We start from the raw sequence: 23,014 nt of genomic DNA, 5'->3' as shown, positions 1-23,014 counted from the left end.
AGAGAGCAAGGTTTTCAGAAAGGATGAGCACCCAGACTGACCAGGAGCCTCTAAACCAGAAAATCCTGGGGTGGGGAGAGAGGGAAGAGCAAAGGGCTTGACAAACTGAGGTCAGTGTGGGACAGCAGGAGAAGGGTCTGGTGAGGGGGAAGGAAGAGAGGTTTGGAAGGAGCTGCCCAGAAGACTCATTATCTTTGGGAAATCAAAACTTAGCAGAGTGGGAACTGGGTGAAGGGCTGCACTCTGGGACACGCTGCAGAGCAGCTCAGACCTGACCAGCCTTTCTGATTTGCTATACCAAGCTATGAGGAAATCCCTAAAAAAAAAAAAAAACAAAAAAAACAACCAAACAACAACAACAACAAAAAAAAAAAGGGGGATTACTGAGGATCATTCATGATCATTATGATCATTTATGATCATTATGTGTTGCTGAGGATCATTTATGATCACAGACTCAGAAGGATTTTGGGAAGCAAACAAAAAACTGACGCGAAAGGGTGTATACCACCACGATCAGGAGATATGGAAGTGGCAGAGAGGAATGCAGAAAGAGAAAGCAAAGACAGCAAAATGAAACATTTCCAGTCTGTTCACAGCTTTAGATTGGACAAGGTGCTTACACTGAGCTCAAAGCAATGGTACAGGACTTCCTACAACATTTATCACCCACCCTGCAAAGGCCTGGCCTTTCTTTTTATTCATATTTAAGACTGAAGGGCTTTATTCCTCACTTTTGAAGGACCAAAAGAATTGTGGCATTCAGAGAGAGGAAAAGAAAAAATAACTGGGTTAGAACAACAAATAAATTAACAACATGCACTGAGGAGAGAACTAGCCAGGATGTTATTCTGCCATCTGGGAATCTGGAGATTTTCAGATTGCAATGGCAGAGAGGGGAGGAGTGCCACTGTGGTTTTGGGATAAGTATTTTTATTTGAAATATGTGAAAACCCACGAGAATAACAAGTGTACTAACTCTCTAGACACTGCGATATTCTGAGACAAGTGAATCTGCTTCTCTCTCTGGAGCCTTGATCTCCTTCCCAAGTGAATGTTCCCAAAACTGCAGCCCTTCTGGAGAAATCTCAATTGCAATAAATTAACCCTTCTCAACACCAACAGACCTCTTTGTCTCATGCACCTGTAACCCCAAAAAGGAGGCGAGGACATTTTTTTAGCATCAGTCATGTAACATGACCACAACCAACCTACTGGCTGGCTTTGAACAGTGCTTTGAGGAGAAAACCCTTTTTCTTCAACTTCCAAGAGTGAGGGATAAAGGGTGCTCAAAACTCTCATTTTCTCCTTCCTGACAGCTCAGTCGAGCTCATAAAATTCCTTTTTGTTCCTCAAGCTGAGCTTCTCAGGGGTGGCTTTGAGACCTTCTCACAGGACAGCACCTGAATGCGCCCAGTGGTCACTCCCACACAGGCAGGACTGAGCAGTCAGCAGGACACTGGTCCAGGATGTTGTAAGATTTTTTTTTTCTGCTTCTGCTGCCTCTCTGCAGGAGAAAAATCACATACCCTGGCCAGAAGTCTTCATTTCTCACCTACTGTCTGCTCTTTCTATTTTTTCATGCTGTTTATTCAGCACACTGGAATCAAAATCCTGCTCGGAGGCTTTGGGCACTGGAGTTTCCTGAATATTTTGAGGAATGCATCACTCAATAAATTACAAAAAAAGAATGTCAGTTTTTAAAAAAAGTAACTACTTTTAAATTTGGTAAATGTTTTATGTTCCTAATTCTGCCCTGTGTTTTCCAGAATAAACTATTGGAAGATATTTCAAATGGTTCAAATATTAGAGTCGAACACTAAGCTGGATTTCATTTCAGTTCTGTTCTTTATAGTGGTTAACACCTGAAACAATAGCCCTGAATTAAACTAAATATTTTTTCAGGATCAGGAGAATGATTTCTTCATTTAAGTGAGAAGAGCTAGAAAATCTTCAATCTAAACTGATTTTCATATTTTCAGTTCAAATTTTAGAAAATCTTAGAAGCATTATGTATGGTACAATCCTGTTGTGTTCCATATATTTAATAATAATAATAAATCCCACTGCAAGAATAAATATAGAGGGGATGAATGTTGAGGATTAAGTCCGAACGAAGAAAATAATTTAATGTTCCTCAGTCCACAAATCAGCACTATTATTTAATAATCCCAATGTTATTGTAACCTCTTGATGCAAAGCTACTTTTGCAGCTATCCCTGGGCACAATTAACCACCAAAGTTTCTCTCTGACTGGATCTAGTGAAATCCTGACTCTGTCAGTTGGACTCATTTGATGTGAAAATGTTGTTCTTTATGCAAGAAGCAAACTCAGTTATATGAAAGATTGACAGAAATCTGCAGCTGCTGACACTTCTGCTTCTCTGCCGATGCCATGGTGCACGTGACACAAATCAGACCTTGCCAGGCAGCAGAGATCTGCCTTAGAAATTCCTCAGCATCCCAAGAAAGCTGGGATTTGGTTCCTGGCAGGCAGAAAAACTTTGCCAGCTTCCAAGTGGGCTCGGTCCTGCGTGCTGCTGTTCACTGGGTGCATGTGCAAGGTTCTGGAACAGAACAGGACAGACAAATAAACCTGTGCACACACACAGAGCTCAGTAACACCCTTTAAAGAGGACTTCTTAAAAGGTCACCTGCAGTTCTTCTGGGAAAGGAACGAGCTCAGCTCATAAATGGCAATGGAAACCTCTGTATGTCAGCCCTCACACCACTGCTACACAGCTGCTTTCTTCATCTACAACCCACTCCAAGCCACAGCTGATGGAATTAGCCAGAGCACAGCCTTGAGTTTGCCCCACTAACAGTGAGTAGCAAGGATGAGCTGTGATTACCCAGCAACATCAAAACTCAGCTCTATGCAGACTCAGGCAGTCACTGGAAGTGTTTGGAGAGGGTGGAAGGAGCTCCAGAACCACCTGATGTCTCCTCAGGCACTCAATCTACACAAACACAAGAGATTCCTGGGTATTTCAAGACCCAGGATGATTATTGAGAGGAGGGGAAAAAAAAAAACCAAGGAGGGAAAAAACCCAGAACACAAGTTCTCTCCTCATTTCCCTTCTTCAGAGAAAGAAAAGCCGCTGTATTCAGCCTCCCACCACAGTGACAGTTTCATCACTCATGTTCTCTGTCTGTCAATGTGAAGAGCTCCTGCTCTCCAGGCACAGCAGTCACCCTGTGCTCTGCTTTGTAACAAGGCTCAGGGCAGGAAATGCACATCATCTGTCCATCTGGTGACACCAATGTCCTCTGTGCCTCAGTGCCATTTGGCTTTCAGGAATTTCACCTCATCAGTATGGAAGTATCACACTGAGTCACGGTGCCAGTGTTGGTTCTTCAGCTCTCCTCCCCTAACCCAGGTGTGTATATCCACATCCAGAGTCTTCATCTCATGTACAAACTGCTCTGTTAACTCACTCATGGAGCTGTCACTTCTAAATATGAGGCTGGAGGGTTTCAAATGGTACAATCAATTTTTTCTCATCTCATTTTCTTCTCTGAAAAGTGTCCCCCAGTAATCCTGTGTTATTGCAATGACCTTCCAGCATCAAACTTTCAAGTTACTGGGAATTTTCAGCTTTGTAAGGAATGCAGAACTTTGAAGAAGGTACAGATTTACCCAGGTGGCTTCTGGGCCACAACACTCAAAGCCCTCCTTCTCAAGCTTCACTGTAAAACTGCTCTGACTGCACATCTCAAATGCAGTGACAACACGGCCATGAGCTGGCAGAATATTTATCTTCCCATTCCAGGTGGATAAATGCAATTTTCAGAGTGGGAGCACATTCAGACCACAGGGAGCAAGGGAATTCTAGCAGCAAGATATTGAGGACAGCTTAGAGATCTCCACAGACAGCTCTAGAACTGCCATGGATATGTCACGTATGGCTGACTTCTCTGCCACACCACATTGGGGCTCCTCACAATGAATTCCACTCTGCTGCAGGAGTAGACTTTAGTAGACTAAAGAAAAACCCTTCTCAAACTGAGAGCTACACTTTTAATCAAAATCTGGTTCTTTCTGCATCTACTTGAGACCTACACTGAAAGTTGAGAATTGAAAATTGTTGTATGTGGAGAGGGAGATAAGACATAGATACATAGAGATCTTTGTTTCAGCTGATAGACTCATTTGTTAGGAACAGGAGACATCCTTTATTGCTAGAAATGAAGTATGACTCCACTGAGCAAAGATAAAATTAATAAATGCAGGTCTGTGGTGATGAATCTTCACAGCTTCATTGATGCTAGAAAATATTTACTGGGGGTGTAAAATGATCCAACAGTGTAAATAATAAATGGCTTGTAGCCATTTATTATTTATGCTGTCAAATCAATGTATTTCAATACAATATCAATATATTTCTTTTGGTATATTAATACACTTGTCATTCTCTACAGCTATAAAACCTGTGTGAGTGAATCACGTTATATGAGACAAACGATGAGACACTGCAGGGAGATTACAAGAACACAAAACACACAAAAGAACCAACCTTGACACACTAATAAACTGCCAGAGCTATTTTTCTTGAAGTGAGCTGTTTTAGATGAATGTACAGAACATCACCTACTGCATAAGAGCACAGCAGCATTCCAGAATAACTCTGAATTTATACAGGGTCAAAGTCAGAGTCAGTGCTTCGCAGACACACACAAAAACACAAAGGAGCCCATCTGATATATTTATCTATGTCTGGCAATGGCCTGGTGCCCTGTTTACAGCATAAGCACAAAAGATAGCAAAAATAAGGAGGGTTAAGTCCCATCTGAACAAATGATGACCATGAGCATGTGTGTCATTAGTCCCACTCTTTCTGTTATGTACAATGGGACCACTGCCAGAAAGGATGTAAAGATTCAGGGGTCTTGTCCTGTTCTCCTCAGCACACATCAGCCACAAAATTCCTTGCGGCTTAATTCAGGATATGCCAAACTTTTGCTCTCCCTGCCTCCCACTCTGCTTGGTTGTGCTGCCTTTCACTGCATGCTGGGAAGATCTGAGTAGTCTTCTCATGCATCATAACCTGGGAGGATGTACAGCAATAAGACACCACAGAAGTCAATCCCTCATTTCCTTGGGAACTAACAGGCACTGCACGGTGCCTGAATTTGAAACATCAGGTAGCTCAGAAAGCACAAAGAGAGACAAATAACACATGATCATCCTGCTCAATATCCCAGCTCTAAAAATTACCCAAATCAGATGACACCATGTCTTAGGTTGCAAATGCAAGATGTGGCTGGGACTGTGTATTTTGTCGCCATCTGTCAGAGCTGGGGCAGTTATCCTCTGTTATCTCTCCCACAGCCAATCCTCCCTCCAGGAGATCTCTGCTGTCCATGGCCACTGAGTGTCCCTGCATGGCTGATCAAATTCCAGCATCCCATGGGGAGATGCTCCGCCCAGGGCAGGAGCCAAGCATTCCTACCTGGATACAATCTGAGCCTGGAACAGCACAGCAGCCTTTGCCCACTGCATTCCCAGAGGAGCAGCTTTCTCCTGCCCTGCATTGCCAGAGGAAGAGCAGGCCCATCTGCAGCAGCCCTGGAGCTGCAGAGGAAAACTGCAGCCTTGTGCAGGATCCCTGCTCCAGCAGAAGCACAGCTGGCACTGCAGGAGGGCTGAGCCCCCATGGGATGGGACTGTGCCACCACCCTGACACACAGGGCTCAGCTCCTGCTCTGGCTCTGGCTGTGGTGTTCTGTATTACTGCATTTTATTTTTTTCTAATAAAAGAACTGATATTCCTACTCCCATATCATTGCCTGAGAGCTCCTTAATTTCAAAACTAATGATCTGGAAGGAGGGGGTTTACATTTTCCATTTCAAGAGAAGCTCCTGCCTTCCTTCGCAGATGCCTGTGTTTTCCAAGACACACAAATAAAACCAGCCTGCTCCAAATTGCCATGATCTAATCAATTTGGCTTCCTAAGCAACTTTACCAGAAGTAAGACAATTAACCCTTTGGGGTCTGGGCCCTGCCTTCATGGCCTAGCACACATGGTAGCTACAATGTCGTGACTCCCAGTTTTGAACCATCTAACTTATATTTGCTTGGGTTTTCTTTGAGGAGCACCATCAGTCTGGCTTTGGGACCCTGGGCTAGTGGCTTCTGTACTCCTCTGGGCCCAAACCAAGTGGAAAATCAAGGACTTGTAACAGATTGAAACACTGCAGAGTTGCCAGCTCTCAAGATTGCTCTGACCCTCTGCCTTCCATGAGTTATCAAAGCTGCCATTTATAGGCAAGAAGGATCTAGACTCTGATTCCACTGCCCAAAAGTGTGTGACCTGCAAGATGTGAGGTATTTCAGCATGTCTTGAACAGCCACAGGAGGCTGGCAGAGAAACTCAGGACCTTGGGAAGGTTCATCCCTTCTGAAGCAGCCACCACAGGGCAAACATTTTGTCCTCAGGCATCTCCAGTGTTCTGGGAAACCTGGGGATATCAGACTGGGCAAAACCTCAGCCTGTCATAAAAGGGAAGAATCCCATCAGCAGCATGTCACAGAGAGGCTTTCACTATTGTTACATAGGCTTTAGTCTGTGTAGTAGATTTTTATTCCTTGAGTTAAAATAATTCATAAATGTGGGAAATCTCCTAAAACACAGAGTAGCACAAGCCTTGTAGAGCAACTGAAGTTTTCCTGACAATTTTCTCCCCTTGGTTGAACTGTTATGTTTACAACACATCTCAGAGAAGAAACAAATTTTGGACGCATCTCTTATGGTGTCCCCAGTGCAAATGTTCCCAGAGATGCCAATTCACTGAGGTGTGCAACCAACAGAAAAAAAAAAAGAACTTTTGCAATGAGAATCACCAGATGAGATTGATTTTGTCCTCAGCTCTACCTATTACCCTGAGTAGACCTTTGCTGTCTATAAGAGGAACAAGGTTGGATTGATGTAAATGTCTGCATTAATCAGATTAATCCCATTCCAGATGCCCTGAACAAAGATCAAATTGTTTGCTGAGTTTTTCCCCACTGGCCCACCTTGTCTCCCTGGAGGGTTTGGCAGCTGTAATCCCATAACTTTGGTCCTATCACTTCATGGGAGAGCAAACAAAACTATATGAAATTAAACACATCAGGAATAAATATGAGAAGAAAAATGTCCTGTTAGGACAGGACTATCACAATGCCAGCAGCATTATGTTTACAGATTCCATGTCTTAGATTTAATGGAATTATTTACCAAAGGAAATCAATACAACACAAACACTGTGTAATAGATTTGCATCTCCCTGCCAGCCACCACTCAGCAAACACCAGAGAAAATGCCTGGAAATGGAGTAGCAGGAATCATGAGCAGAATACTGACTTTGAGAACTGAGGCAGTGGTTCTCAAACACATCATTTTCACCAGACAGTGAGGAGGATCCAGTCACACCAGACCCCGGCTGGAATGATTAGGCATGAAAATGGATTATCATAATATTATGGCCATGATAACTGAGGAAAAAGAATGTAATAATTGCCTGATCTGTGATTTTTAAACCACTGCTGCACACGTTTGCAGCCCCAGAAGAACAGGGAGGATGTCAGAACATTAATTCTGTTGCAATAGCTTGTGCCTGTGTCTGGAATCAGTGATCTCACATAATTTTGATACCTTCTGGGATAAAAAAATCCCTCTCCAGATCTCCTCCCTAGCTTGGCTCACTACCCCTTGATATTTTCACCCTCAAGCCAGTATTTCTGATTCTGCAGCTGAGGGTACTTCTGGTCTCGCATGGTTTAGGGTATTTGAGAAGTTCACAGAGGCAGAAGGATTCATCTCACCTAATTCCAGCCAACTAAAATTTGGGTGTCTAGACTAAATCAGGTTCTCTAACAGTCTCCAGGAAAATGGACACTTTCAGAGAAAGAAATGATTCATTTAATTTGGAGACAAATACCTTCTTCAAATTTACAACTCTTAGATATTCTGCTTAGTAGGATGTTATTCACCTCAATATATATTTGTACTTTGGAAAGAGCTGTCACCTGCCAACACACCACATATCTGAGATGGGTACTGGAGTTTTACTTACATGTCAGACAGAAATGAAAAGCTAGGACTTCATGCTGCTTTGAAATGCACACGTATTTATTTAAATACTATGTTTTTATTTGAATTTTAATGATCTTGTATAAAACTTATAGAATCCTGTTATTTTAAATCATACATTTTGAGCCACCTGTAAATTGTCTGCATCCATATTGTGGCTAAGAACTTCCAGAATAAGAATAAACCTTGGAAAACAGTTTAAAGCCTCGAAACCCAAGTTTCTTCTGTTCTCATCAAGACATTGGATATGCAGATCTCAATCTGTAACTGGTTCCATCAGCATTGGTTACAGTGGATTTTTACAAAAGTCATGGATCAATCCACAAGAATCAAAGCAAAACAGCTGCAAACTGAAATAAGCACCTACAGAAACAGATTTATTTCAGCATAGATGTAAAACATGGGTAAATGTCATCAAGTAGCTGACAGTGGGATAGAGATTTTAATAACAGGTGCAGCAACAAATTAATCCTGGGATGTGTGGCACTCCCAATCTGCTTGACAGCACAGCTGGGTTTCTTTCCCCAGGATGTGTTAATGTGGTTTTTATTTGGAAAACTGCACGTCTCAGCCCAATAAATATTAAATAATGAGTTCGGGGAAAACACGTAACATTCTGATTAAACATTTTGTCACCCACATGCTCTCACACTCAACTGCAAAGGCAAGATAACAACATCTTATTGCTAAGCAAGTGACTCTTCTCTTCTGAACTCACCAAATCTCCTTGTTAACTTTCCAAAATCTCCCACCACTTCCCAGAGTGCCCATCCATGATGCTGCTAACTGCCAGTTATCATAAGCAGATGTCAAAATCTGTGATTGATGCCTGGAAAAATTATTTTTCAGCATTTCTTCCCTTTCCCAGTTAATAAGACCATCAGAATCATCCCTTACTGCAATATTTTAGGCAACAAGGACCTACTCATCACAGCTTTACCTTTGGGGACTACAAAATGAAGGAATAATAAATATTAATTTTCTTTTGAAGAGATTTTTTTTGGCAGTTATTGCATTCTGAATAGTAAGAATTACCGTTGTGAGAACCAAGTTCGTTTTCATTTTCAATTCCTGTAAAGTTATTAAGTATAAAAGCTATCAGTTTATCCCTAAAGTTTATCCCCTTCATACAAATAGCCCTTTTTTAGACAGAAATAATGAAGGAATACACACATATTATTTCACTCACAGAGTTTTTCAGGTGCTGTGGGAATCCTCTGGATCAAAGGACTAATGTAAGTGGGGTATAAGCCATCCCTAACAGGGCTGGAAGTTCCTACCTCTGAAATATTTCTGCCCCTGCTTTCCAGGCTGGTCTGGCTCTCTGGCAGAGCTCATCCCTTTCCCTCGGCCACTGGAGGGCTCTCCTAATTCTTCATTGCTGCAAAGGAAACGTCTGATCGAGGACAGAAACACAGCAAAAGAAAACCTGCTTGGAGTTACCTGAATGCAAAATCAGCAGCTATCAAAACAGGAAGAGTTCACTGCTTCGTCCAGAGATCCGCATGTGGAAAAAGATGCATTTTACTGTCCTGCCTTTGGCAGCAAAAAGTGCTGTTACAGTAAGAGATGAATTTCCCTGAAGAGAAAACTTCCTTTTCCACACAAGTTTATGAACTGCACCAGAGATTATGGGTTTAAGATGGCCAGCAGTGCTTGCCTTCATCACCTATTCCTCCCCACGCTGCATCGCTTCACTCTGAAATCACAACTCAATTCCTTTTCCAGCTAAGTGTGATTTCAGCCTTCTGCCAGCTCATTTTGAACTTATTTCCCACCCCAATACCAATTTCCCAGGCTGGTTCAATTTGCTCTTGATGGGTCAATCATCAAACATCAGACCATTGGCAAATGAAAATTTCTGATTGTTTCTTTTTCCTCTGCTTCTTTTGGATCAAAAGGGCTGAGTTAGTTAAACCTAAATTGTTTTGTGGAATCAGAACAATTTTTCCTATCTTTTCTTAAGGCCATATTGAGTACCAGAATAAAAGACAAGTAGCTTTGATTACCCCAGAATAATAATTTGGGATGAACTTTGCCCTGCATCTCTGTTACTCACTGCTCACCAAACTCTTGGGTATATCCTGAATCAAAATCAATTTTGTCCCGACCAGCCAGGGAGGGATGTGGATTTTAACATTATCCTGGTATGACTTCTCTGAGTTACCTTAAATATTTTTAATTCTAACTGAGACACAAGCCAGCCAGCCCATCAGGCATGGCAGAAAATACTTTATTTTCCATGAATTAAAAGTAGCTTTGAATAAGGAGCCCTGCCTGTGGTCATTTTATCCCAAATCCTTTGAGACAGTCTAACAGAGATAGAAAAAAATGCCAGTGATAATGGACAAATGGATTTTCTTGGCCTTTGCTTCTGTCTTTGAATATAAAATTAGCTAGAGTTGGGCTGAAACATCCTAGGGGTCATTTAAATTACACCTTAATTATTTAGTCTGAATTGTACTGGAGTTTTAGCTTGCCAGGTGACATAAAATGCAGACAGAAGAACAAAGGTGTAAAATTTTGAGCAGGAATTTACATCAGTTTCCTAGACGTTTTTGAAATCTGCAGCTTCCCAAATGAAATAAATGGGTAGGATCCTTAAATTTTAGATGTTGATAAATGTTCAAGCCAAGGATGGACCTGTTGGAGACCTGTTCCAATGTTTGCAATTTCCTAGAAGTGAAGTCTGAGGTATCTGACTTAACTGTGGTTGTCTACATTATGTATATTAAACCTTTTCCTCATGATGTATATTAAACTTTTTAAAGCTTTCTCCATCTCTATTTTTTATTTTTGATATTTTATTTATATATTTGATTTATTATTATTATGGCATTGGAACTAAATGAACTTTAAAAGTCCCTTGCAATCCATTCTATGATTATAAGCAAAAGTTATTTCTCCAACACAGTCCTGTGAGTTTAACATTAAAATTCCACTCTCCACAGAAATCAATAGCTGAGTGTTCCCCCACACCAAGAAAGCCATGGTTTCATTTAAAATAATTGATTGTTTTGTGGAGACAAAAGAACAGCCCAATTTACCCTCCTCAGATTAAAGAAAAAAAATCTCCTTATAAGAAACTTCTTATATAATAAGCAATTTATATTTTTTAGAAGAAAACATCACCCCTCTTCAGCAGAATTATACTGGTTTTTATGGATTATGTTCCCTAAAAGTCTTTGCTGGAGGCAAAACCTGCAGAAAATATAAACTAAGCAGCCCATAAAAAATTGATGGATGGGCACTGCTCATGCCAGCACTCCTGTGAGCTGCAGCTGATGTGGCTGGGATCATTTGTCTCAGTTTATGGTCTGCAGAGGAGCTGTCGGGACAGAGAAGTCTCCAGGTTCCCTTAAAACTCAAGAGGGATCCACTCTGTGAAGTCAATGGATTCTCTGGGATGATTTCTGTCACCATAAAGGACACACTTAAATTGGATCAGATAAATTGCCTTCTAAAAGTGTCTCAGCAATAACAATAAAAACAAAACTACCTGGGCTGACCTGCTCCCTGAGACATGTCTGTGCTGTAAATGCCCAGACTGAGGGACAGGAATTCCATCTGCAGGGGAAAAAGAACTGAAATTAGGCCTGGAAGATCTTTCCTGTAGAAACAGCCTCACTTTGAGCAGAGTTGAATGCTTCCACTGAGGCTTTGCTTTGGCTTTTGTTTTTTTGTACAGTTTTCCATGATGATTTTATTTTGGCTACGTGGGAATCCTGTTCCTAGCCATGATGTCCTGTGTCCAGCTTGGGGTGCCCAGCACAGGAAGGACATGGAGCTGTTGGAGTGAGTGCAGAGGAGGCACCAGGGTGATCAGAGGGATGGAGCAGCTCTGCTGGGAGGAAAGGCTGGGAGAACTGTGTTTGTTCAGCCTGGAAAAGGTGTGACCCAATTGTGGCCTTCAAATGCCTGAAAGAGCCAACAAGAAAGATGGAGAGAGACTCTTTACAAGGGCTGGAGTGGCAGGACAAGGGGGAATGGCTTCCCACTGCCAGAGAGCAGCTTTAGATTGGGTATTAGGAAAAAAATGTTCCCTGTGAGAGTGGGAACCTGGCACAGGGTGCCCAGAGAAGCTGTGGCTGCTCCTGCATTCCTGGAAGTGTCCAAGACCAGATTGGATGGGGCTTGGAGCAACCTGGGATAGTGGAAGGTGTCCCTGCCCATGGCAGCGGCAGAACTAAATTGTCTTTAAGATCCCTTCCAACCCAAACCATTCTGTGACTCTACAATTTGTTTTTACCAACCAATAGCACCAACTAAGAGGAAAGTGAAGAAATAATTAGAAATAATGAGCTGTATCCTGTAACTGCACCTGCTGACTTCACAGATCCATGGTGTGTGTTGAAGCATGGGGGAGGCTGTAACAAACAACCAGCTAAGCTACAGCACTAAACTAACCCATTTTGCCCCATTTTCTGGACCCAGTAGGAGTTGAACTGTTCAGGACCAAGAACTCAACATCACCAGGTTCCTACAAAGCACTCAAAAATACCCAGCTACTGCAAAGTGCTGATTTGGGGGATTTCCTGCTGAGTATCTTTCATTTGCATAACAAAGAGATTTTAATTTTTCAGCATTTACACTTGTACTTTTAATACAGCCCATCAGTTTGGGACTGATGTAATTTTAAGAGCAGCAGTTAAGAGAAGAAAAATCTCATTGAAGCACATCCTTTCCAGAATAAATACAAAGGGAAGGAAGGAGACAAACAAGCAACTATAAACTTTTACTGTTTAAAGGATAAAATTCTCCTCCATTCTGATTATGTTGAGATCTGCAGTGTTTATCCCAAGAGACATGCTGATCTGGTTTAGCTTCTAGATCCTATCCTAATGAGAAAATGAATCCTAACAATAAAAGTATGATTTATAACCACGAGACAGATTTGGAATTTCCATCTCTGAGATTAGAAGTGCCCCAGAAAATGAGAACTCATTGGTCTCCTAAAAGCTTTCATTAATGGGCTGAAATAGTAAAAACAAAGGAAAAACTATTAAAATAGAAAGCAGCTGGGAATCCATGAATGTAGAGTTTACATGGATTTGCAAAGAACCAGGTATAGAAAATTAAGTTTTCCAAGAAGAGCTGGTAACCTTCCAGCAAAGAATACAAATGCCTTCATGAATCAATTTATTTTATCCTGTGATTTTCTCTCTCATCCCTCTGGAGATGCCTCTTTCTGTACACTGACTGTAAATCAGCAAAGACCTGCAGCTGATTCAGAGGCAGGCAGACACTTGGGTGACCTGGCCCTCTCCAGAAAGACAAAATACTGAGGCTGAAGCATGAGCAGGCCAGAAACAGACTCTGCATCATTTTTATCCTTGTTCCCTTGCCTTTGGACATGATGTGTCCTCCTCTTGGCTTTATCACCTGGCTCAAATTGTCCCTCTTGCTACTGACAAAATGTTTTTTGAAAAGTTTTCAAATAATTCTGCCTGCACTTTAACAACCACTCCACTTCTACGGAGCCAAAAGTCTGAATAGCCCCTTTACATTTCTGAACTACATCATCTACACCCAAATGTGCTGATGACACAAAAAAATGGTGTTATTTCAGCATTAAAGTAGATTCTTTCATTATGAATCACCAAAAATGGTCTTCAGTGGCACACAAATTGTGGAAGCAGAAGCCCACAGCAACGGAAAATAAATGTTATATGGCAAACAGCAAGTGATAGGACAAGAGGAAATGGCCTCCAGCTGCACCAGGGGAGGTTTAGATTGGATATTAGGAAAAAAATTCCTCATCAAAAGGGCTGCAAGCATTGAGCCAGGCTGCCCAGGGAAGGGTGGAGTCACTCTAGATGTGGCACTTGGGGACATTGTTGAGTGCTGGGCTTGGCAACGCAGGATTTATGGCTAGACTTGATGATTGTAAAGGACTTTTCCACACAAATGATTCCAACGATTCCAGGATCATTCTTCAAAATGAACTTGCTGCTTTCCCTAATTGAACCCCTGTTGTTCAGAACAGCAATTTCCTTGGATATTTACTATTCAGTTTATTGGAGAAACACATAAAAAATGCAAGCCAAGGGCTGCAGAATGTTGATGATACCTTAATTGCAATTGAATGTAAGCAGAAAATAGGAGGATAAAAATGAGGGGCAGAATTATTCTCTCCTAATTTTAGGCACCCACAGTGGAGAATGAATTTTATCTTCATTATTTTAAAGTGTGGAAATCTCTGCATTTACTCAGACAAGCCTCTAACTTTCTAATAATTTTCTAATCATTTTCTAATCATTTTCTGATTAGACATAATGGGAAGAAATTGATTTTAAGGACATTTTTTCCTTTATGGATTTAATATGATTTTTTTTAAATAAATGGATTTTCCAAGCTTGTAAAAATTTTTTCCTTGTTAAAGGAAAACATTTACAGAAATCAGGATTTTTTTAATATTTTTTTAATATCTAGCAGGAATTGTCAAAAATGAAACACATTCCTAAATCTGCATGATTTGGAGTTTCCTAAAGGTAAAATTTGGTTTACTCTCACTTAGGCAATGACGAGCAACCAGAAGTATTAAGCTTTTAAGCAGATTTTTAAAAGGGTTTTTTTTTTTTTTTTACCTATGGGAAATTTTATACTATCATTGCCATCGTGTTGGAAATTCCTAACCAGAAAGTTTGTAACAGCAAACACTCTGGCTGCAGTTGTATTTTGTCCTTGGGAATCCCTCAGTACATCAGGGGAGCTGAAGGAAATTTTTTTTTAAATATCCTGTGGCAGCTGCTTCTCCATTCAGTCTTAAACCCCTGAGCTTGTGCAGAAATGGCAGCAGGAGAAGAAAACCCTAAAAAGTCCCAGATACCCTGATTTTCAGAGCAAAATCCAGCTCTAGATCCTGCTCCACCATCCCCATCTTCCCAACAGCCCAGCAGGGTCTGTAAGGTGAATAAGGACTGGTGAGGACACCTAAAAATGTGCAACAAGATGTAGAGGAGGATATGAGGGTCCAAAGAGGAAGATGGAGTGAGAGATGGATGTTTTCATCTCAGATTTGGGAAGGAGCAGGAAGGAAGAGAAAGGAGAGCACAGGAAAAGTCTGGAGAAGAGGGGAAGGACACACTCAGCTGAGCCCCAGCTGCTCAGTGAAATTCCCAAATGAGCACTGAATCTTTACTCTCTCAGGAACAGGGTATAGAAGGTGAAGGCAAACACTGACTCAGACAGCACTGACATGAAGAGAAATAAAAAAAGAGTTCTGGCATGAAGCACTTCTGCTCCTTATTCATGGGCAGTCTGAGAGATTCCAGGAAGAGAAGTGCTGGATAGACCAAAGGCTGTCATGGTAACAAGGTTAGCAGCACTTCTGTCACACCTTAAACCCTGTAACCGCGTGTGCTGAGGTGTTTGGGCAAATTCTCTTTGAGGTAAATCCCACAGCTGACCCCTCCTAGGCCTTGTGCCAGAATATTCTGCAATATTCAGTGAGGTCTGCCAGGACCAAAGTGACTCAAGAGCTTGCTTTAACTCACTTGGACTGTGCTTCGGTTTTCCTTTTCAGGTTTGACCCCATGTTTGAGACTTTCCAGCTACTGCTCAGATCACACAAAGGCTGGACACGATCACGTAAGACTTTTGCCTTGCCCACATCCTTATCCTCTCCCGCGACAGCTTTGCCCACCTTGCCACTTAATTAATTAATATAAACCCACCCACAGCATCCCCCATTAACATTTCCATATCAAAAACCAGCTGTATCCATGGCACAGATAAAGAGGACAGATGATTTTCTAATGCTGATCACCTTCCCCGTGCTCCATAAAACCTTTTAAATACCATCTTTTGTAGGGCATAAAGGTGTTTCTGCAGCACAAAACACACCAACCACTGTCAGTGTTTTTACATTTATATCCTATTTTCTCCACATCAAAATGTGTTAAGTGGCACATTTCATACAGGACGAGAGTGGTTGATGGAGCACGGGGCAGAGAGAGGAATTTCAAACCCAGCTCCAGCTAATGCTGGGATGTTGGACAAGTTATCTCCACTGCCCTTACTTGAGCTTTCAGCAGTCTCTGCATTACTCATTGTGAACACCTCAGCACTCCCTTCTCCAGAATCATTACTTCTGTTCCCTGGAACTTCACAACAGCCACCAAAAATTCAAATGAAATCCATTCTTTTAGCGTGGATTTTAACGATGAGCTGCACCTCTGAGGAAGCTCAAATGAAGATACCAACACTTGAGAGACTCAGATAAAAGCAAGAGCGGTTGCACCAATCAATTAGAAAGCTCTCAGGTTGTGTGTGGGCTTGCCAGGCTACCACGGAATATTTAAAACTTCTGCAATGCAAAAATGTCAGCTGCTTGCTTTTAATTGCTCTGGGTTCAGGCCCAACCAAGTACTGCAGGCAGCCTGCACAGCGAGAACGCCTCAAGTTCTGATATTCCTCTGCTGACTGCCTTTGAATTCTTGGCAAATAATTTCATTTTTCATCTTTCACCATACATAGAACAGAGGTAAAAATATCCACCCCTCAGCTTCCATGGATTCTGCTTTTGCTATGAGTTTTTAAAGTTTTAATCTACACAAAGTTAACCAAAACAAGGTATTCCTGTTTGTTGTAACACTGGAGGCAGGAACTGCAAAATTGTGGACTTCACATAACACACCACAGTCAGGCCTCCTGGAATGAGATAAAGAGTGACAAAGTGCTCTGAAATCTGCAATGCAGATCAAAAATCAAGTATTCTTTGCTTGTTCCATCTGTGGACTATGGGACTGCAGAAAAACAAGGTTACAGATACCACATAATGCTGCATAGGTTTTTCCTTTACTGTGTGTTTTCCCCAATCAAACAGACACGTTTATTTCATTGTCTTGTGGATGTTGATAAAATTCTGATGATTTTAACAGAAAAGTAGAAGACATAACAAATTTACTGTGCATGTTTGAAGTGCTGCCCATGAGCTCTCTGTCTCCCTGTAAAAAATGGTCATAAAAATCTTATCCTCCAGGTAGGGGAAATAATAGCCAAAAAATTTAATAACATGTATGGCTACATTAATTTTCACTGTCATCATGTAAAAAATAATACCTTTTTAAAAAAGTAGATCTACTGGGTGAATTTATGTATTACTTATATCAAAGATTTGTAGCATAACAAGCTATTTTACAGCAACCTAAAAAACCCTGTATTTTTTCTGCTAGTAAGAATTTTATATTTGGATCTGAGAAGGTTTCATAAGAAATTAAATAAAAGAAGACCAGTAATCCATCAAAACAATGTGAGAGAACAGCAGCCACATCTGAGTGAACTGGGCACTCACCCAAGCAGAAGTGACAAGCACTTTAGGTAGCAACAGTGGCATTGAAATAGCATTTCCCTCTTCTGAAAATCAAGAACTTTTAAAACCTCAAGGAGTAAGAGGAGGAAAAAAATTCGTGAGCATCCTGCATAAATAAATGTGTAAATTGAGTTTATCCATGAAGAAAATGGAGATCTGTGCAAAGTTTAAAATTAACTCAAACAAGAGAATAGATACATTTCTCTGGAGAGAAGACAGCAAAAAAAACCTGATTATACTCCTAAATCCTAGAACTGAGCTTACCCAGTGGTTACTGGAAGGACAGTTTCAGCATAATGATACTTTTGATTTCTAAAATAATAAGATATTGATACATACTTATATTAAGATATTGATACATACTTATATGTGTATATTTTTATACATATATAGGTAAAGGTATATTTAACAACCCACAATTTGCTCAGATAAGAAGCTGCTCATCTTAGTCAGAAAACTTGTGTTTAGCTGATACAAATTTCAAAGAGCTGATGCCCACTGAGGTATGGCTCCACACTGAGGATTCATTTAAAGATTTCACACCCACGTCCACAGGGATGAACTCATCAGCACTCTCCTTGAACAGATTAACAGCAAAATTGCAAATACATCTCACTTCTGATATTAACTCTTTCCCCTTTATTTACACAGGAGGCAGTGAGTAATATTCTCCCACCTCCTGTGCAATTACCTCAGGGATACTTTAAAAGAAAGAGCAGGTTCTTACGGGAATGATTAATTTCCTGTAACTCTGGATATTGCAAAGTAGGCATCTACAGCTGAGCAAGCCTTAGGCTGCCTTTAAACTCAATAAATAAAAAAAACTCAGGCTTGTTCAAAAATACCAGAGCAGCCCTTTTGGTTCTGCCTGAGGCTCTACCTACTACATCTTCCAGTCTCCAGCAGTGGATATTTAGGGAACAACTTGGAGACAGGAGATAAATGAACACTCTCCCAGCTCCCATGTTCATCCCAGAGGATTTCCTGATACAGGACCAGGTTTCTCTGGCATGGTAATAACTCCCTGTGTATTTCACAGTGACAGCAGGCAAGAGATCAGCTTCTAAATGCTTGGCCTGATGTACCAGGGATATCTGCACAAGGTGGAGAGACCAGAGGGTGAGGAGGGAGCCTTGAAATCAGACTCCTGTTCCACATCACTGGAGCTGAGACCACGCAGCATTTTATACCCTTAGCATTCTGTTTCTCATTTGTGTCACCTCGTAGCTACTGGTATGTGCAACTTGAAATATCTGCATCTGTAAACAATCCTTTTGTCTGACCATTTATGCACAGCAGTAGCATGACAAAGAGAATGAATCTGCTACAAAAAAAGATGCACAGGGCATGAAGTGTTGAACAGTTCAAGTCCAAGTGGCTTACATAAACCATGTTAACATTTTCCATTATCTCTTTCTTATACAGCCAGTGTCCACTCTCTGACAGTTTAACGAGTAAGATGAATGCCTGGAGGGGAAAAAAATAACCCTTCTAGTTCTTATTTGGTAATGGAATAAGAAAGCCGAGCAATGTGGAACTGGAGTTTTACAGGTTGCTTTGCACTTTGACAAGCTTTAGTGCTTAACTATTATTTTTGTGTACATGGGACGCTGGGCTGCCCAGGGAAGTGGCTGAGTCACTATTTAAAAGGTGTAGATGTGGCACTTGGGACAGGGTTTAGTGATGGACTGGGCACTGCTGGGTTAAGGGCTGGACTCAGTGATTTTAAAGGTCTTAGGCAATTCTGTTGTTCTATGGTCTATGATTATATAATAAGATGTTCTTATCTCAGGGCAAATTAATTCCCTGCATAACAGAGTTTATTCATCAAAGTTCAACCAAGTGATGCAACTCAAGAGTTAAACAAGGAGCTGCCAGCCACAACTTTACACAAGGTGATTTCTTCAAGCTGAATCCCTGATGCATTTTCTGTGTTCAAATTCTAGTCCCAGGTAAGCCAGAACAGCACCTGCAAGTGTGAAGCATCCTTTCCCTTCCTCAAAGCAGCCACTGCTGGATCCTCAAACAGCTTTGGGCACATCTTGAGGACACCAAGAACAGAGGGTGGAAGGTCACCCTCTTTTTCTGCTGTCAGTACTTGGTAGTGAAGGAAGGCAGCACTGGCAGGCATGATTTTATACACAGAGGCACAAGACACACAGAATTTATCCTCACAGGGAAATAGATGGAGCTCAGCCTCACCCTGGTCTGGCTTTGTGGTGAATCTGGCTCTGAGTGTGGTCAGGACACCCCTCTAAAAGAAGCATGGAAACATTGGCTTTGTCCAAAGCAGGGAGACAAAGGTGAGACCACAACTGCACATGAGCAAGAGCACATCTAGAGGCTCACTGCTGACCTGGAGAGTCAACTCAGTCATGGGTTCATGGGTGTTGGACTAAGCTCTTTCTGACCCAGAACATCACAATCACATCAGAAGCCAACTATTTCCTAATTACAATACAATATAAGTGTTTCTTGGCTTATTAGCTTTTGCCACATCATGCTGTAAACGCTTTACAGCCAATCATCTAAAATTATCCCTCATGGGTCCTATTACAATGCACCTTTCATAGTTTTATTTCTCCAAAGTATCTAGTCTTATTTGTAAGGCCACCCTTTGAAGCTTATTCCTAGTTCAATTTCTCTTTTAATTTTTGTCCTATTCCATGGCATCTCTAAGTCAGCATTTCTCATCTCAAGGTTTGCATACAGATGCACACACTGTGTGAGCTTTCTGTCAGGCTCTGAGAATTTTCTATAAATCTATTTCCCACATTTGGGCACTAAACTGAAATCAGAAACAACCACAAAAAAATTGCTTATTCCATACAATCTCTCCCATTTCCTAAGATAGGGATCCTGCAGCTCTGCAGATGTTGGACATCCTCTGAACCACCCATCCTTCAGAACAGTGCCCTCTAGTACCACTCTGGTGGGTTTACTCTTTGATTTGCCATGGTGTTATTTCAACCCTTGAAGGGCTCGTCATCCCCCAAACCCAGAGAGAAATGCTGATTTAGAGAAGAGGGGGTGTTTTCATTTAGGACCAGACACTGAGATGATTCTGTGTGAACAGAAAAGGTACTCGATCTGTTCTGTGGAACTTGACAAAATGAGAGGTTCTGCAGTGTGTATTATTATTTATCAGGTGTGCAAAAAATGCGATCTAATTTAGAAACCACTTTCAGCAATCAGTGTTTATTGTAGCAACCATATAAATTCAAAGATTTGATATATTGAGGGAGTGGGGCATTGTAGCAGTCACTACTGAGAGGCTGCTGAGAATGCACCAGACAGAAGTGACAGAGCCAGGACTGAGGTGTGCCAGGACTGAGGTGTGCCAGGACTGAGGTGTGCCACTCTTCTGAAATAAGGAAAAAACCTCAGTGCCTGTTCCCAGGGTCTTTACATTTCTGTATAATGTAAAATCAGAGGGCAGATTACTTCCTTTGGTGCTTTACTGAGGTCCTGCAAAAACTTTTCCATGGGGTCAAGACACTGGGACTACTTCTTACTGAAACACATTCCATGCTGTGCATTTTACAGCCTTCTTTACACAGATTAGAGATTTGTTGTAGATTTGGAAGAACTCATCAGCCTCTGGACACCTAGGATAAAAGTGGGAACCTTTAGATGTGTTTACCTATCTCATCCATAGAACATTTACCCAAAAAATAAAACCCCCAAACCCCTCATAAATATTTTGTTTCTACAGCAAATTTAGAAATTAGATGTGGTGCTTAGGGACATGGATTGATGGTGGACTGGCTAGTGTTGTACTGGATGATCCTAAGGGCCTTTTCCAACCTAAATCACAGAATAATTTGATTTGGAAAGGACTTACAAGAATTATCAAGTCCAACTCTTAAGTGAATGGGCTATACACAGATCAAACCCACAACCCTGGCACTACTAAATTTTCTATTACTCTAATAATCCTCTCTAGTGCACCACAAAACTTGCTGTACTGTCTACAGTTTCCTAATACACAAAGGATTTCCATACCCTTAGTGTGGAATTGAACTAGACTCAAAAAAAAAAAAAAATAAAAGCAACTTTTTAAAATTATAAGGACGGTAATACAAATTGTTCAACAACACCCAGCACTGTCAACTTTATTTTGGGAAGCACAAGCAAGCAGAGCTAGACTGCCTGGTATGTCATTTGGGGCAGTGGGAAAGTAAACCAACATCATCACCTCTATTTAAACAGTGCTGTTGCAACATCTGAAAATAGGAAGCGCTGGGAAGGTTGCTGGTGCCCAGCTGGAGTGGTGATGGTGCAAACATTGATGTCTGAGGTTATCTTTCTGCCTGGGAGCAGTGACTGGGTGCTGTGGATGTGACTCGGTCCCCCAGGCACCTGCAGGAGCAGCGTGGGGAGCTGCAGCCAGCAGGCTGACGCCAAGGGAGTGAAAGCATCTGTGAAAATAAATCGCCCATCTAAGGCTCATTCTAAATGGGACTGCTCATTGATGTGGCCTGCTGGGAAAATCAGGAGGGAAGCAGCGAGAATTGATGCCATACCATTACTCTGGAGGGATATTTAGGGATGTAATGATGGCAAATCTTCTGTTTCCAGGAAACAGGATAGTGTGATGTGCAGAAATAAATAACCTCTGGAGCAGAGAGGGGCTCACCTTCGCAGTTCGGGATGGAAAGTAAATTATCAAATATGCCTGTGTGTCATAAAACTTTCATCCACTGAAAGGATCATTGATTGAAGAATTATTGAAATTGGTTATTTAAAACTAACAAGCCAGCCAAGAACAACACTATTCATACATTGCCAGTTCTGTGAGGAGCTTCTAGAATAAAACACTGTCCCAGCAACTGGGAAAATGAAGGCAAACTCCAAGTGATGTCAGGTTGGCTGGAGACTTGGTGAGCAACTTTGATGAGTTGTGGATTTATCCCTGGATACATTCCTCCCACATCCACCAACACTTTCATTAAACTACAGATTCCCCAGAGATTTGAGTAAACACCACAGGAGTAGTGTAAGCCTGGATTTGTACAGGTGGAATCCTGCACCACTCAGAATCAGGATGTTTCCACAATTTCTGGGAGACAAAAGCCTTTCACTACAAAGTGACCAGAGTGAGGGCAAGGAACCAGCCCCCAGCTCAAGAGAATCCAGTCACCAGGAGGAACAAATAATTCTTCCTTTCAGTGCATCCCAGGACTTCTTGAAATGAAATACATGACATCTGATTTACAGCCTCTCCTTTACTGGATTGTCTGAATATACTTAAACACCATAAATGCCAACTGCAACCTTCAAACTGACTGAAATGAAAGAAAGAGAAGAAAAACAGAGAATATAATTTGTATACTGATAAGGCACAGTAGCATTGGCCATTCACATGCTGGTTTATTTTTTTTGGACAAAATTCCTGTTTTCAGATGAACTGTATTTTGACAAGGTCTTAAAGACTGTGTGCTCAAATGTGTCAATGGAACAAATAGGGGGATCAAAAGATTTCCATGCAGATCAAAATTAAATAGGATCAGATGCAAGCCAAGACTTGCAGTCTCCTGTGGAAACACGTTAGATGAGAAAGTCAAGGGACGTGAGGGGAATAATGCAAAAACATTCCACAATGCATGGATTATCAGTGTGAAC

At 41.4% G+C, this 23,014-nt stretch overlaps 1 protein-coding gene across 1 annotated transcript in view; it reads right to left on the bottom strand.

Moving 5' to 3' along the window:
- Positions 1 to 23,014, bottom strand: part of CRHR2 (corticotropin releasing hormone receptor 2) — a 141,808-nt gene that overhangs the window by 100,239 nt on the left and 18,555 nt on the right. The window lies entirely within an intron of this gene.

The sequence above is a fragment of the Passer domesticus genome, chromosome 1, assembly GCF_036417665.1.
Source record: "Passer domesticus isolate bPasDom1 chromosome 1, bPasDom1.hap1, whole genome shotgun sequence".
NCBI lineage: Eukaryota > Metazoa > Chordata > Aves > Passeriformes > Passeridae > Passer > Passer domesticus.
This window is presented reverse-complemented; position numbering and strand designations above follow the sequence as displayed.